This window comes from Phoenix dactylifera, chromosome 15, assembly GCF_051530095.1.
Source record: "Phoenix dactylifera cultivar Ajwa chromosome 15, Ajwa_hap1_PhDact_Kaust_v1.1, whole genome shotgun sequence".
Classification (NCBI taxonomy): domain Eukaryota; kingdom Viridiplantae; phylum Streptophyta; class Magnoliopsida; order Arecales; family Arecaceae; genus Phoenix; species Phoenix dactylifera.
Genome location: NC_143204.1, coordinates 10,938,180 through 10,951,757, shown reverse-complemented (window position 1 = coordinate 10,951,757; position 13,578 = coordinate 10,938,180). Strand labels below are relative to the sequence as shown.

Genomic DNA, 13,578 nt, shown 5'->3' with positions numbered 1-13,578 from the left:
ATCCCTAGAGCACTTTTTATATAGGCTCTTAAAATAGGGAGAAGAGAAACTTTTCATTGTATTTGAAATGATCCTTACAGCTCTTTATATAGGTTCAGGCGCATCAAAAGAAGCAGACTCTCCTCTGCGGACTGATGACGTTTCTTCTTGTGCTCCTTGGATCCTACGGCTTGTTGCATCTTGGCCGCCCATGCTTTCTTCCATCTTCGAGGGGCCTTTCCATGCTTGCTCTTGCCCGTGGATGCATGACACTTCTCATGGCTTGCTTCCTTTGAGGATCTTTCCATGTTTGTTTTCTTGTTTTTGCGCGGATGCTTGCCACTTGGCCGTTGACCAAGTCAAATGTTTGGTTTTCAAATTTTAAAATATTTGATTTAATTCAACAATTACAACCCCCGGACCTTGTTAGAAACAACATAGCCATCAGAGGAAATTTTCTTTAATTAAATTATTTAGTCTCTTTAGGACTCTAAATCCAGGTCTTAGGATAAGTTTCTTAGAAATCACCGAGGGACCATTGCTAATGGCTCTCACAAGAAATTATGCTGCCCCGCTACCTTTAGGAGTCTTTTCAAGGCTACCAATGACCCCTTCAAGACACAGTAGAGGAGATCGAAAGGTCTCCATAGCTCTTTTCTATTTTGAATATTTAATGGAACCTCCTACTCTAATTGGAACCTGGCGTCTTGAATTCTAATTGTAATTGGAGCTGCCATCTTGTTATTTCTTCTAATCACCATAAAAGCAGATTATCAGATTTTGTTTCAGCAGTAACCTTCAAGCTATTTATTCTGAATCTTTGGCGGCCAAATGGTTGGAACTCAGAGACTTCAATTAGCCATTAGCTTTCAACCTCAACTCCGATCGGTTTGTCAGGTCCTCTCCCCTCTTGGCAGAGTTCAATCTCTCATCTAAATCATGAACAACATTGAGACTTGTTTTCTTCAAAAAGGCTTTTGCTTTCTTTTCGTTTGTTCCAAGGTCCAGTGGCCTCGGCGACCAGATTCAGGGCAGGCAGAACCTTGGAACATGCCTTCACTCCTCACTTTAAAGAAAAATTTTTCACCACCCTCAATCCAAACTCCTGACCCTTATCAATTGGAGCTCCTGCTAATAACCAAATCTGACCCCTATAATAATCAAGTTGTTGACTTCAAAGTATAAGTTTTATAAGTTAATAATCTTACCGGGCAAAGTACTCCAAGAATCATGCAAGGCCGTAAGGTTCCAGCCAAAAAGTGCACCAAGTCATGTCCCCAAATAAACTAGTTGGTCGAATTTCTACAGTTTGATCAGGGGCACCGGAAAATTACTTGAAAATCCTAACAGAGTCCATTGGAAAGTGTGATCTAATCTCAACAACCATTAGAGCAGAAGCTTCAGATACTGGCAGGAGGTAACAAAACAAACAATTTAGATGTTATAATAGCCAAAGACGGCTTACAAAACAGTTAATGATGTAAAAGAACAGAGTGAGGCAGCTATTAACATTCCAGAGCAAAGAAGGAATTAGAAAACTCCACAATATGCTACAAATTTTTGAGGCAATGCAACTTAACTCTTTATTGTAAGTAAAAAACATTAGGAGGTTATAAAAGAAGAAAAATTTGGGATGAAAAATAGAACCATGACAATTTACCAAGTGACAGGATTCTGATCCGTATTGCTTTTTGAGTGATAACACACATTCGTAAATTTATACCACTAATCTGCCATAACTATTAATCCTTTCACCTTGGTTTCCTTTCCAAGAATATTTCAGGTATCATTGCCTTCTTCTATCCAACTTTTCCTTGTAAATGATACAAATGAACTACTAGACCATGAAAAAGTTTCCAGAACAGGAACAAAGATCATCAAGCTTCATGAATGTCCAAAAGCACCGAAATAAATGCCTGACTACCAAGATGTTCAACTGTGTTCTATTTCATGCTTAGATTCTTTTATTATATTCCCCCCCCCCCCCCCCCCCCCCCCCCCATCTGTGTACAATCATGAAGCTTTCTGTAATTGAAGCATCATTAAAAAAAAAAAAAGGACCACCAACTTTTCGTTTCTGACCACCAGCGTCAACTGGTTGCACAACCTCCGCTTCAAATGCCTTAGGGTTTTGAGGTCTGGCAGACTGGCTTGGTGGCACATGCTGCACCTAGGGGGTTGCAGACCTCCATTTGCTAGCAAGAGCTGACCCCATCATCTCATATATCTTCCCTCCGAGTTCTGATGGGTTATCCGGCTGCAATACCACATGTACACGGCTAAAAGTGCAACAACCAAGAGCTTAGGGGACTCCGAAAAAGGTCTCCCTGGATGATAAGTACTAATCAGAACGAGCATGTCCGGTGTGCATCACAGCAATACATAACTGTGCCAAATGTCCATTTTTTTAAAAAAAAATAAAAACACGAGACAAATAGAATATAAACAACTAAGAAATGGAGAGGACACACTACAATTCAACAGTCTGGGCCTGAGAAGTTTAACCAGTTATATTTTACAGTAAACTATGACAAGCAATTTGCATGAGTCTTGAATAGCCGGGGGAAAAGATTGTACAGGGGGAATATCTAAATAACTCAGACAGTTAACAAGTGACTTTCGAGATTTATGGGAACATAAACCCCCAAACAGTTCAATAAGATCAAGCTATATGGGTCAAATGCCTCCTCACCTATTTCTGAAGCGACTGAAAGGTTGGTTTCTAGTTAAGCTTCCTCAGTAGGGAATGGAATCCATGCAGAGCTTAATACAGATAACTATCTATACCAGAAACAGTTCCTATACATATTAAGCCATTTGCTAATTTCTAAGGTCACACGACCGATTTCCCAGTCCAGTAGAAAGTTCATGTTCCTGCCAAGGAGCAGAGTTGACCCTCAACTGAAAGACGAACTTATGTTCAAATAGAATTGTCAGCAAGATGCTAGATAATATTTATTGGCTAGTCAGAGCTTATCATCCAAAGAACCATGGGACTCAAGAGAAACACGTGTATTGCAGACATTTTACTCTAGTAGGAGATAAACTGTGTACGTAATCATAAAAACATAAGCCTAGTTTTTAGTATTAGAAATAGGCTTGATGGACAGTGAAGCCACTAGAAATCAGAGCTGTGTCAAATAAAAGATCGATAGCCCTCAGAGCCTCAGGATCATCAGGGCAAGTCCTGCATGCAACCTGCATTTTTCCACAGAAAATTTTTTTTATGGGTTTGAGGATCTAAATATTCAGTTACGTCAATGAATTCACTGGCTTCGATAACTATCATTAGGAGCTTCTCAAAATGGTTTCGGCCATATCTATAGGTACAATCATAATATACTTAACACCACATGTTGCTGTTAAAGGACCTAAATTGTATCTGTTAAGGTAAAAATCAATTCAGATGTCCAGTTTTGGTTGAGTTGACTCTTCTAATCTTTCTTTTCAACCACATATATTCCTATCATATGAGCGCAATAAAATACTCAAGCTCAAAGATGGTAGAAAATAAGAATGTTAGATGCAAATAATAACTCACATTCAAGTTCTTGATGATAGGGTGTTCTGGGTTAATTTCAAATACTCTTCTTGAACGCATGAACTCCAAGCTTGAGACATCTCCCAAGGTCTGTGACCTCATTAACCTGCAGTAGACCAAAAACATAAAACCCTCAATTTACATATTTCAATAACGATTCTTGTCATGAGGAAGTGCATTATTATGAAAGACTTGCCTCTCCATATTAGCAGACCAGCCAAACTTCCCAGAAACAAGAACACATGGAGAGCTGCTAAGGCGGCTAGAAATGTCAACACGAGCAACCTTGTCCCCCAGTCTCTTTTTGATCCAGTCACAGGTCTGGGCAAATTCTTGCTTAAATGCCTTCTCCTTCTCCTCATTCTTATCACCTGGCAATGATGATTTATAACAGATACCACATCAGAATTAACATAACAATTAAAAAATTAAATGATACTTAACACTCAGCACAAAATCTTTCCTGTCTCCCCTAGATAAAGATGTCTTTGTTTCCAAGTGAACGGCTTTAGTAAGGAATTTGGTTTCCCACTACTACAAAATTGCCAAACTTGACTTCAGCCTGAGGGACTCCAAAGTCCAGTTCCATCTGGGAAAGCAGACATTAAATGCTGCTTTAATGCCCTTTCCATTCATTCCCCTCTTACAAATGGACAATTTATAATTAAATAACAATCATCATTAATAATAATTTAATGATAGTTCTAATGCCCAAATTTTCACTTCCTATTCACCAACTTTCTCCAAAACAAGCCGCAGAACTTAAGTTCTCAGAACTGAAATGCTTAGAACTAAAGTTCAGGTACTCAACATGTAAACAAACACACCCCGCAATTAGATGAAATTAAATCAATGGAGACTTTCATGCAACATACTCATTAAAGTTTGAATTATCCAAGGTCCGCAATCTCGATAGCAGGTACCATATCAGAACCTTAGCAATTCAGTACGGTATGATACAGTACACCCCTGTATCGAAATAGTGCTCTAACCATTTTTCTCAATTTTTATCTCGGTATGCCTCAGTACAGGGCTTGTACCGACTTGAAATTAAGTTTCGTACTAGTCTTCTTTCGGTACAGTACGGTATGCCCCGTACCAGACGATATAGGGTGGTACGACAAATCATGAAATTATTTGCTTGAAAAATAAACATTAGCAAACCAGCATGTGCAATTTATGTGGAGGATAAATACTAATAAACAAGATGTACAAAAAATGAATATAAGAAACAGAATAAAATAATAAAATATGCATAAAATGCAAAGATAGAAAACTAAAAATAGAATAAATTGATAAAAGAACATGAAAGAAAAGCAAACATAGAACTAAGAATGAGAATAGCAAATTCTAGCTGAGGATTGTGATGGGTTCATGGCTTTTCTAAATATCTAGGCTATGTTTTGGGAAAAAGTTCAAAAGCTGGGATGACGAGATTCAAAATATAATTTGAATTTGAATCAGAAAAAGAGGCCCCATTAACAGGAGAATTAAGGATTTGTTTCCTTTTTGGAACTGCTTGAAAAGAGGTTCAGAGATTTCAGGCCTTTTCTTTTTCCTTTTTTCCCCCTTGACAAGTGAGGGTACTTATTAGATTAATTGAAGAACATCTTTGTCAAAAAAGTTCATAGATGGAACCTGGCATGTCCTTAATTCAAAACTTCCTTCATATAATAAAGATAAAACTCAAGTTGGAATTATAGATTCCATTTGCTGTTTTAGATCTGAAAGAAATACCATGAGAACTAACCATTGATGTGGCTATGTAGGTTGTACAGGAGAGTTCCACTAACCAAAAAGAACAACTATCCATACTTGATTATAAATGAAAAGTGAAAAATGAATAACTAACCTAGGTCTAAATCTTCCTTGCTGATATCAACAAAGTTCTTCTCCTTATAGGACTTCAGGTTTTGGATGGCAACTTCATCCATGGGATCAACTAGAAATAGCACCTGCAACAAAAGAAAGCAAAGAAAAAGGTTTATGAACAACACTCTAGTAGTTGTAATGAAAACTGAAGAAAATCATGGCATATAGACAAATATGATGGATTCATAAGAGAATAAAAATCACCAGCATGATGAGTATACCTCAAAATCCTTTTCAAGCAGTCTCTCAAGGAAAGGAGCATTTCTTGCACTTGTCAAACTGTCTGCTGCAATGTAGTAGATATCCTTTTGTTCTAGTTTCATGTTCTCAGCATACTCGTCTAAGCTAATTAACTCATTTTTGCTCTGAGAAGAGAAGAACCGAAGAAGTGGAGCAATGCGTTTGTGATTCGACTAATCTTCTATGCAACCCAATTTCAGAAATTTGCCAAAGTTCTCCCAGAACTTCTCATAGTCCTAAAGTAAATGGAAAAAATAGAGAAATTAAAACAGGTTTATATTGAGGAAAAAAAGATTAATCAACTAAGTTGGAATAGGGCATGTAAGAAACAGGGACTAGATTCTAATAGAGAGACTGCAGTCCTAACAGCAGAACTACAGCATATTTGTTTCGAAGCAAATGAAAATAACTTCTTACTTCTTTGTTTTCACTAAGAGAAATGCTGAGTATCAGATCAAAAGCCTTGCGAACCAACCGCTTTCTCATGATGCGCACCTATCAAGATAATAATAGAGAGCAACCACTATGAGGTTCTTCCTGATAAGCATTCATGACTCCAAAAATGTCCAGGAAAGATGAAAAATATCTTGAGATTCAACAGATCCAGCAAATATACTTGCAATTCGACTTTCTTGAAGGATCTCACGTGAGACATTCAGTGGAAGATCATTTGAATCAACAATACCTTTAACAAAGCACATATATCTTGGGAACTAAACAACCAAATGAATAAAGATTAATTTCCTTAAAGAAAAAATGAAAGAAATAAAAGGAAGTGTTAAGGCAATACGTTAAGGGATGAATATCCTTCTTACCAATTCCCCATCAAAGTCATCGGATATGAATACACGCTTGACATAAAGCCTAATGTTCTTCGTCTTTGTGTTAACTATGTCATCCTTTCTTGTAGCAGGCACAAAAAGAATAGATCTGAATTCCACTTCACCCTGCAATTAGCAAGTTGGAGAGACTCAGAGAAACAGTACATAAATAAGTGTTTCACTGGCACAAACAGGACAATGCATTGAGTGTCCTTGGGTGCACATCAGAGCATTAGCATATCTACGGTGTTGGGGCATGCAAAAAAAAAACACACAAAGAAAGAAAGATGGATTCAAGCATACATGTGTGTGTATGTATACACAAGGGACCAGGTTTATGCAGATGGTAACATGGACAAGTTGCATTCCAAGGGCATGTCCCTCCAACAGGAACAAAACAATATGGTAGAAAGAAATGGGTTAGAGACACTGAAACTCTGGAGACATTGGCCTAGTATACAAACCAAGGATTAGGATATCTCATAACATAATACAACTTAATAAGACAAAGTTTCTTGAATATGTTAATTCTTCTGAAAGGAATATTTTTTTCAACACAAGCAACATCAAACTAATCTGATACTTTCTTGTCATTCAGGGCTATAGAAGGGTGCAAAAGAGTATGTCAGCCCACGCACTTTATACATTAAAGCTCTAGCATATATTTTATTAAAATACTTTTTACTACCAAAAAATTAGATGTCAAATTTTTTACTACCATACATGCAATAGTAATGATGATTGGACTACAAGAGGCAGCCAATTGATCACTTCATCAGTATGTGAGAACATTCATTGGTGACAAATGCAAATATCAAACTCTATATTACTATCTGTAAGTATGTAATGAAGGTAGCAGGACATACACCAATCTCTCATTACCAACCAAAGAAACGTCAGATATGAGAAATATTCAGCTTTAATACCTTCCTACTCAACAAATTCCTGTTTTAACAATCAAGGGAAAATAAAAACAACAACTGTACCTCAGTGGTGAAGTGTGATGAGGCCAAAGGATCCAAGTACTCATCAAAAGCCTTCTTGTAGAACTCATTATACTCTTCATTAGTGACATCTTTAGGGTTGCGAAGCTGCACATGAACATGAATATGAATACATGCCACTTGATTTGAAAGACATGAGAAAAAACATATACAAGCTACGTAATCAAAGGACTTCAATATTTATGCAAAAAAAGAAGTCATACTCACCCATATAGGTTTGGTTTCATTTGTGAGCTCCCAGTCCCAATATCTCTCCACAACTTTTTTGGTTTTTTTCTTTGTCTATAAGAATATCATGATCAAACTCCAAATAAATTATTAGACAACTATCAGTTCACCACCAAAATATCCAAAGTGTAGAGATATAGCTACAATATACAACACCATGAAGAATTCTCAGAGCCAGTTACCTCAGCTTTGGAATCTTCCTCCCCAACCTTATTAGCTTCAGCAGTATCCTCGCCAACCTCAATCTGATGAAACAACAAATTACATGCAGGAAAATATCACGTACAGCTCATTTCTTGCAGAATATCGCCCCCAAACCTTATAGACAGGTTTCTTCCACTTAAGTTTATTTTTAAATAGAGAATAAAGTAATGTTAACTTTTTGCCAAATACTGTTTACCTCTTTAGTAAAACCCTTCTCTTGCCATGTATATATTGGGAAAGAAACAAATTGTGAGTAGTTCTTCACAAGTTTCTGAATCCTTTCAGGATGAGCAAAACCCTTGTCATCATGCTGATAAATGCAGAGATGGAGATATTAGAACATTAATTTTGGAATAAAATAGCAATTAGTTGGAAGCAATTAGTGGAGCCTATTAAAGACCTTGAGGTACAAGGTCTCCTCCCGAATTGTAAAAGAACTAGCACCAGCCTCTCCCTCCCACACATATTGCTTATCAGATTTTGGGTTCTTTGTTGAAACAACCACCTGTTTGTCACAAGAAATGGCAATCAGTAAAAATGAATGAGAAGAAACTAGTAATTAGACTGCAACTGCATGAAGATGCACTTGAAAAAACAATCTTGAGATGTTCACAGCTAGAAAGCATTCATTGCTCCACTGCTTAGAATCAGGAAATACATGTGTTAGAAAACATGGGAAGACTGGTTTGAGAATATACCTTGTCAGAAACCAGGAATGATGAATAAAAGCCGACACCAAATTGGCCGATCAGAGTGCTGTCAGCACCGGCTTCTTGGCTCTCCTGTGGTTAAAGACTCAAATATAAATATTATCTATATGAATCAACTATATTGTTGTCAACAAACAAGGAATATGAATGGCATTGTTCGGTACATCATACCTTCAAGGCTTTTAGAAACTTTGCTGTTCCACTATGTGCAATAGTTCCCAGAGAGTCAACAAGTTCTTGTCTGGTCATACCAATACCAGTATCCCTGAAGAAAATACAAAAGCCTTTGTGAAAGTCTCTATAGCATACAAGAAGAGCACCCCATATTGCTAATAATTAAGACTCAAAAAGAAAACTCACGTAATTGTGATTATCCCATTGTCTTTGTCTGTTTGGATACGGATGTCAAGGTCAACAGCATCCTTCAGTAGTTTAGGTTCAGTAACACTCAGATAACGTAGCTTGTCAAGTGCATCACTTGCATTGCTTCCAAAAAAAAAAAAAAAAGTTAAAGAAAATGAATTAGGTCCACAACAGTTTTGACAAGATATCCACTAATGGATGCCCATTATGAAAATAACCTTAAAAACCATTACATTCTCTGTTCCTAACTAACTAATCTGAGTCCAATGCTCTCACAAAAATTCATCCGAACATATTACTTGGTAGGATGAACATTTCTTTTAGCACTTAGTTGATGTACAACAAACCATTTCATATGTACAACAAACTATTTTATACCATTAAGGCCAGAGCGGCCAGTTTACACGAGACTGGTTAAAGCGTGGTATACTGCATTGTCAGAACATGGGATGGGTCTTGAAAATGAGCATGTAAACCACACTTGCCTGAAAGTTCACCGTTTCTGAGATAAATTAACATTAAGCAACAAGCATGAAAACTGGTTTGTGAGAACCATGACCACGACTTTTCAAAATAGTATCGAGAGAATGTATCAATATGACCAAAATACCAATTTGATTTTTCTGTTCACAAAAACAAAAATCTGAATGAAAATGAAGCATCTCTAAAATAACAGTAGTATATAGTGAAATTCCACTTACCTAATCAACTCCCGAAGAAATATTTCTTTGTTACTGTATAAGCTATGAACTATGAGGTCCATGAGGCGACAAACCTGCCAAATACAAGACCACGAGCAAATGTTTGACCCCAGCAATCTTTACAACTACAAGAAAAGAGGAAGTAATCTTGACTCTAGAAATGGACTAAATACCTCAGCCTGGTACTTCAATTCCTCACTTGGTGGATCAGATGTATCAACTGCTGCAGAAGTTGACTCATGACGGTTGCTAACAAAAAATCCGTTTCGAACATTTGGTTGCATTTCATGGTTTGGGTCATTGGTTTTTGTTGCAGAAAACATAGAAAGCCATCTAGTTTGGAATTGAGGGAGTTTGTCCTTTTCCTCCATTAACTAAAAGAAAGAAGAAAATACATAACATTGGTTACACAAATTTAACTCATTGAGATTTCACATAACTTCCGAAGACACCAATAATCTATCATCTATTTTAGTACAATGAGCACATCACATGTAAAGGAAATAGCGAAGTGTCAGTTAAGGATGCTGCGACTACAATCTGATAGTATCTAAAACAGGAACGAAATAAACATAATTAGTTTTAATGATCAAAAAATTCCACTCAAGAACCAAAAGGCCAGCTAAAGGAAGGAAAAGGGAAAAGGCTTTTGGTCATCTGTTGTTAAAAATATGACAATATATATTGTAAAACAGAACTGTTCAGATTTAGGCAGATGGAGAAACAGCATAGGGAAAGCAATGCTAACCAAAGCCCCACAATATATTAAAGTACAAAAATTGATAAGAATTTGAGCTGACAATTGCATGCATGCTTATAAACTATTCGCTCTCCCTTGTAAAGCTTGAAGACTTCCAAAGAACCCTTATGAGATCTCTTTTCAGAAAAGAGACACTAATGAGCCACAAGAAAAGTTGACAGTTATAATTTACAAAGTTACAAGTATTCACACTCCACACATGATCCAAAATAAGATTTCTCACCATGCTGATACCATTCTAATACATTAATTATTAGCCTCCCATCAACTGATCAAAATCCATTTCCATATATTCACTTATAAAAAGCTTCTTTTTTTAACATAAAAGGAACATTTTCATTATCTAAGCTAATTGGGATCACATTGTTAATATTGCAAAAAAAAACCATTAGACAAAACTACTGGTGAAAGTGGACCAGATAATATTTGTCCAGATCTATTTCATATTCGAGTCTATCCAGATATGAATAGAAATTTGACCATCCAACTAATATCCTTATCCATATCCACGTTCATAAAAAAAAAAGAAAAAAAGAATATAGATATGGATAGACAAGTATCCATTCTGTATCCAGATATTTGATTCTATTTGTAATCTTATTTAATTTGATATAGCACTTATAAATAAATAACCATATTAACTTGCTTTACCTTTCACTTAATAATATCTTTGATTTTGTGGCCATAAAGTTTAATTATTAGACTTATATCCATACCTCCACTATCTGATTTGGATCTATATCCGCTTAAAATAAATACAGATATGAATTTTTTGTATTCGACTAACATCCATATCCATACTTGTATTCATCAAACAAAATAAATATGGATATAGATATGCCAGTACCTGATCTATATCCAATCCAATTTCAGCCCTAGATCAAAGCAAGTATAAAATATAAACAATTATTGAACTCCATTTCCATTTCCTATACAGATTTTAAAAAATGAATACGGTACAAGCTAAATATAACGTAAGAATCCAAAATTTCATTTTTTTAAATTAATTACTCAGCAAAAAAGCTTCAAACTTCCAGCTAAAATCAATCAAATCCTTTATCATGACAACAATGACAGTCGATTCAGCCCCCAAACTAGAGCAACCAATACAAAACCAATTCAATTTAATAAGGTAAAAGACAACGCAAAATGAAAATAACCAAATGTATGACCTCGTTCAAAGATAAAACCATTCATATCAAACACAAGCAAATGAAAATACACCATCAATTCAATAAGTCAACTCTCACTTATCAAATCAAATCCAAAAACAGAAAAAGAAAACAAAGAAAGAAAGAATCATTGTTAGAGAAAAGACAGAGAAAGCATAAATTCTTGGATTGAAGGAATTCGGAATCCTTGGTATACCGAGTTGGGGGAAGACGGGGAGGTGGAGGCGGCGGGAGCCAACGCTCGGCGTCGCGCGCCACCTGCGCGCACGCCGACGGAGACGGATCGCCTCGAAGCTTCAAGCATTTACTCCTCTTTTTCCTTGTCTCTCTCACTCTACCCGTCTATCTCTTCTTCGTCGCGGTCGGGAGGGAGAGACGTTGGAGGCAATCGAGGGCTTGACGCTTGGAATGGGAAGTGAGTGGTCGGGATTTTAGAGAAGTGGCGCCTTTGGTTTCCGTGGGGGAGACACGGAGAAGCTTCTGGATGCGGGGGCCACGTGAGAACTGGAGGGGATAGGGGTGGTGGATAATTGCACATTTACCCGGATCCGACCCAAATGGGTTTTAGATATGGTTCAGACCAGATCCGACCCATTCAATTGACCAGTGGATTGGAATTGACCACTTACCCAGTGTACCGCTGTACCTAGACCTGACCTGACTCGACCCTAGGTTAAGAATATCAAGCTTAGGTCAAGCTTATCTCGAGTTGGATATGTGTATCTCTAAGTTAACCCAACCCACCAGGTTTCCATCTCTATTCAAAGCCAATCTGAGTACAACATTCCTCACTTAGTCTTCAAGTTGAGGAGAGGTCAATAACTTACGAAACAAGTTTCGAACCATAAAAGAGAATTCATAAGAAAGAAATCATTGGTATTTTCGAATTAATTGTAAGCGAAGAAGAATGAATCTAATATCTAAGATTAAGGTTATTCGTTAGCAATTTTCTTCTTGCCTCTACTAACATGTGAATCCAGCCCACACATCAACGATATTGAAGCACGAGGGAACATGTGTCCTCTACATCTCTTCAGCTCTCCCTCTATATCTTTTACTCTATCTTTGGTTGTATTACTATTAGTTTTATCGATCAATGTTGTGCTATGTATTGCAGGATTGGATTTATAATATATATGACTACCGTAGAACATCATATTTGTTGGCTTGCATAAATTTAATGCCGATTGAATTATCTAATGGCAAACAATTATTAAATTTAATATTGTTGACATAAGAATAAAGTTTTAATTATCTGACTGCGGTGTCATTTCTTAAACATTAATTATTGCTCGAATAAGAGTAAGAGTTTTTTTTTTCAAAACTTAGGACAAGTAAAAATTCATCTCATACAAAGAACTTTGCCAACCTACAATTAGAGTAAAGCTTATCTTGCTAAACTATATATATATATATATATATATATATATATATATATATATATATATATATATATATATATATATATATATATATATATAAAATTATATGTTGTTGCAAAGAACTTAGGAGATTTCAGTTCTATTTTCGTCTTTGATTATAAATGACTATCATGACATAAGATTATTACCAGGTGTTATAGGTGGTAATAGATAGCCTTGGCATACGTGGTAGGTCCAAATCTAACCCAGCCTCAAAGTTCAAATCCAAATCCAAACCCAATAGGATAATTGGTCAAGTTCAGATTTGATTTCAAATTTTACTTCTCCGATTCTTCTTTTATCCATAAATTGAATATCCAATATTTCTATCATAAAATGGGAAAAAAAAAATTTGATATTCTTCAGTCATGAGATCAATAATGGTTTGTTGTGGTTCAAATTTGGCCCGAGAGTGACCACGCCGGTGGAGTCAAGGAAGACACCGGTGGAGTCGAGGGAGACGCCGGTGGTTGAAAGAGGAAGACGGGAGCCACCTCCTGCGTGACGGCCGCGGACCTGCACAAAGCCTCACCGGTGTTCCTGGTGAGGGCCCTCCGACGAT

The 13,578-nt window shown here is 36.6% G+C and overlaps 1 pseudogene across 1 annotated transcript; it reads right to left on the bottom strand.

The window, feature by feature from the left end:
* Nucleotides 1-1,870: 1,870 nt before the first annotated feature.
* On the bottom strand, nt 1,871-12,027 carry LOC103713964 (heat shock protein 90-6, mitochondrial-like; annotated as a pseudogene). The gene is made up of 20 exons (XR_016398434.1): nt 11,792-12,027; nt 9,837-10,037; nt 9,664-9,737; nt 8,960-9,085; nt 8,771-8,864; nt 8,588-8,671; nt 8,290-8,394; nt 8,086-8,199; nt 7,868-7,930; nt 7,665-7,739; nt 7,440-7,544; nt 6,448-6,579; nt 6,253-6,345; nt 6,050-6,127; nt 5,614-5,868; nt 5,373-5,475; nt 3,717-3,891; nt 3,521-3,626; nt 3,088-3,177; nt 1,871-2,236 (listed from the first exon to the last, which is right to left on the bottom strand). The product of XR_016398434.1 is annotated as a heat shock protein 90-6, mitochondrial-like (transcript).
* Between the last annotated feature and the right edge of the window lie 1,551 nt (nt 12,028-13,578).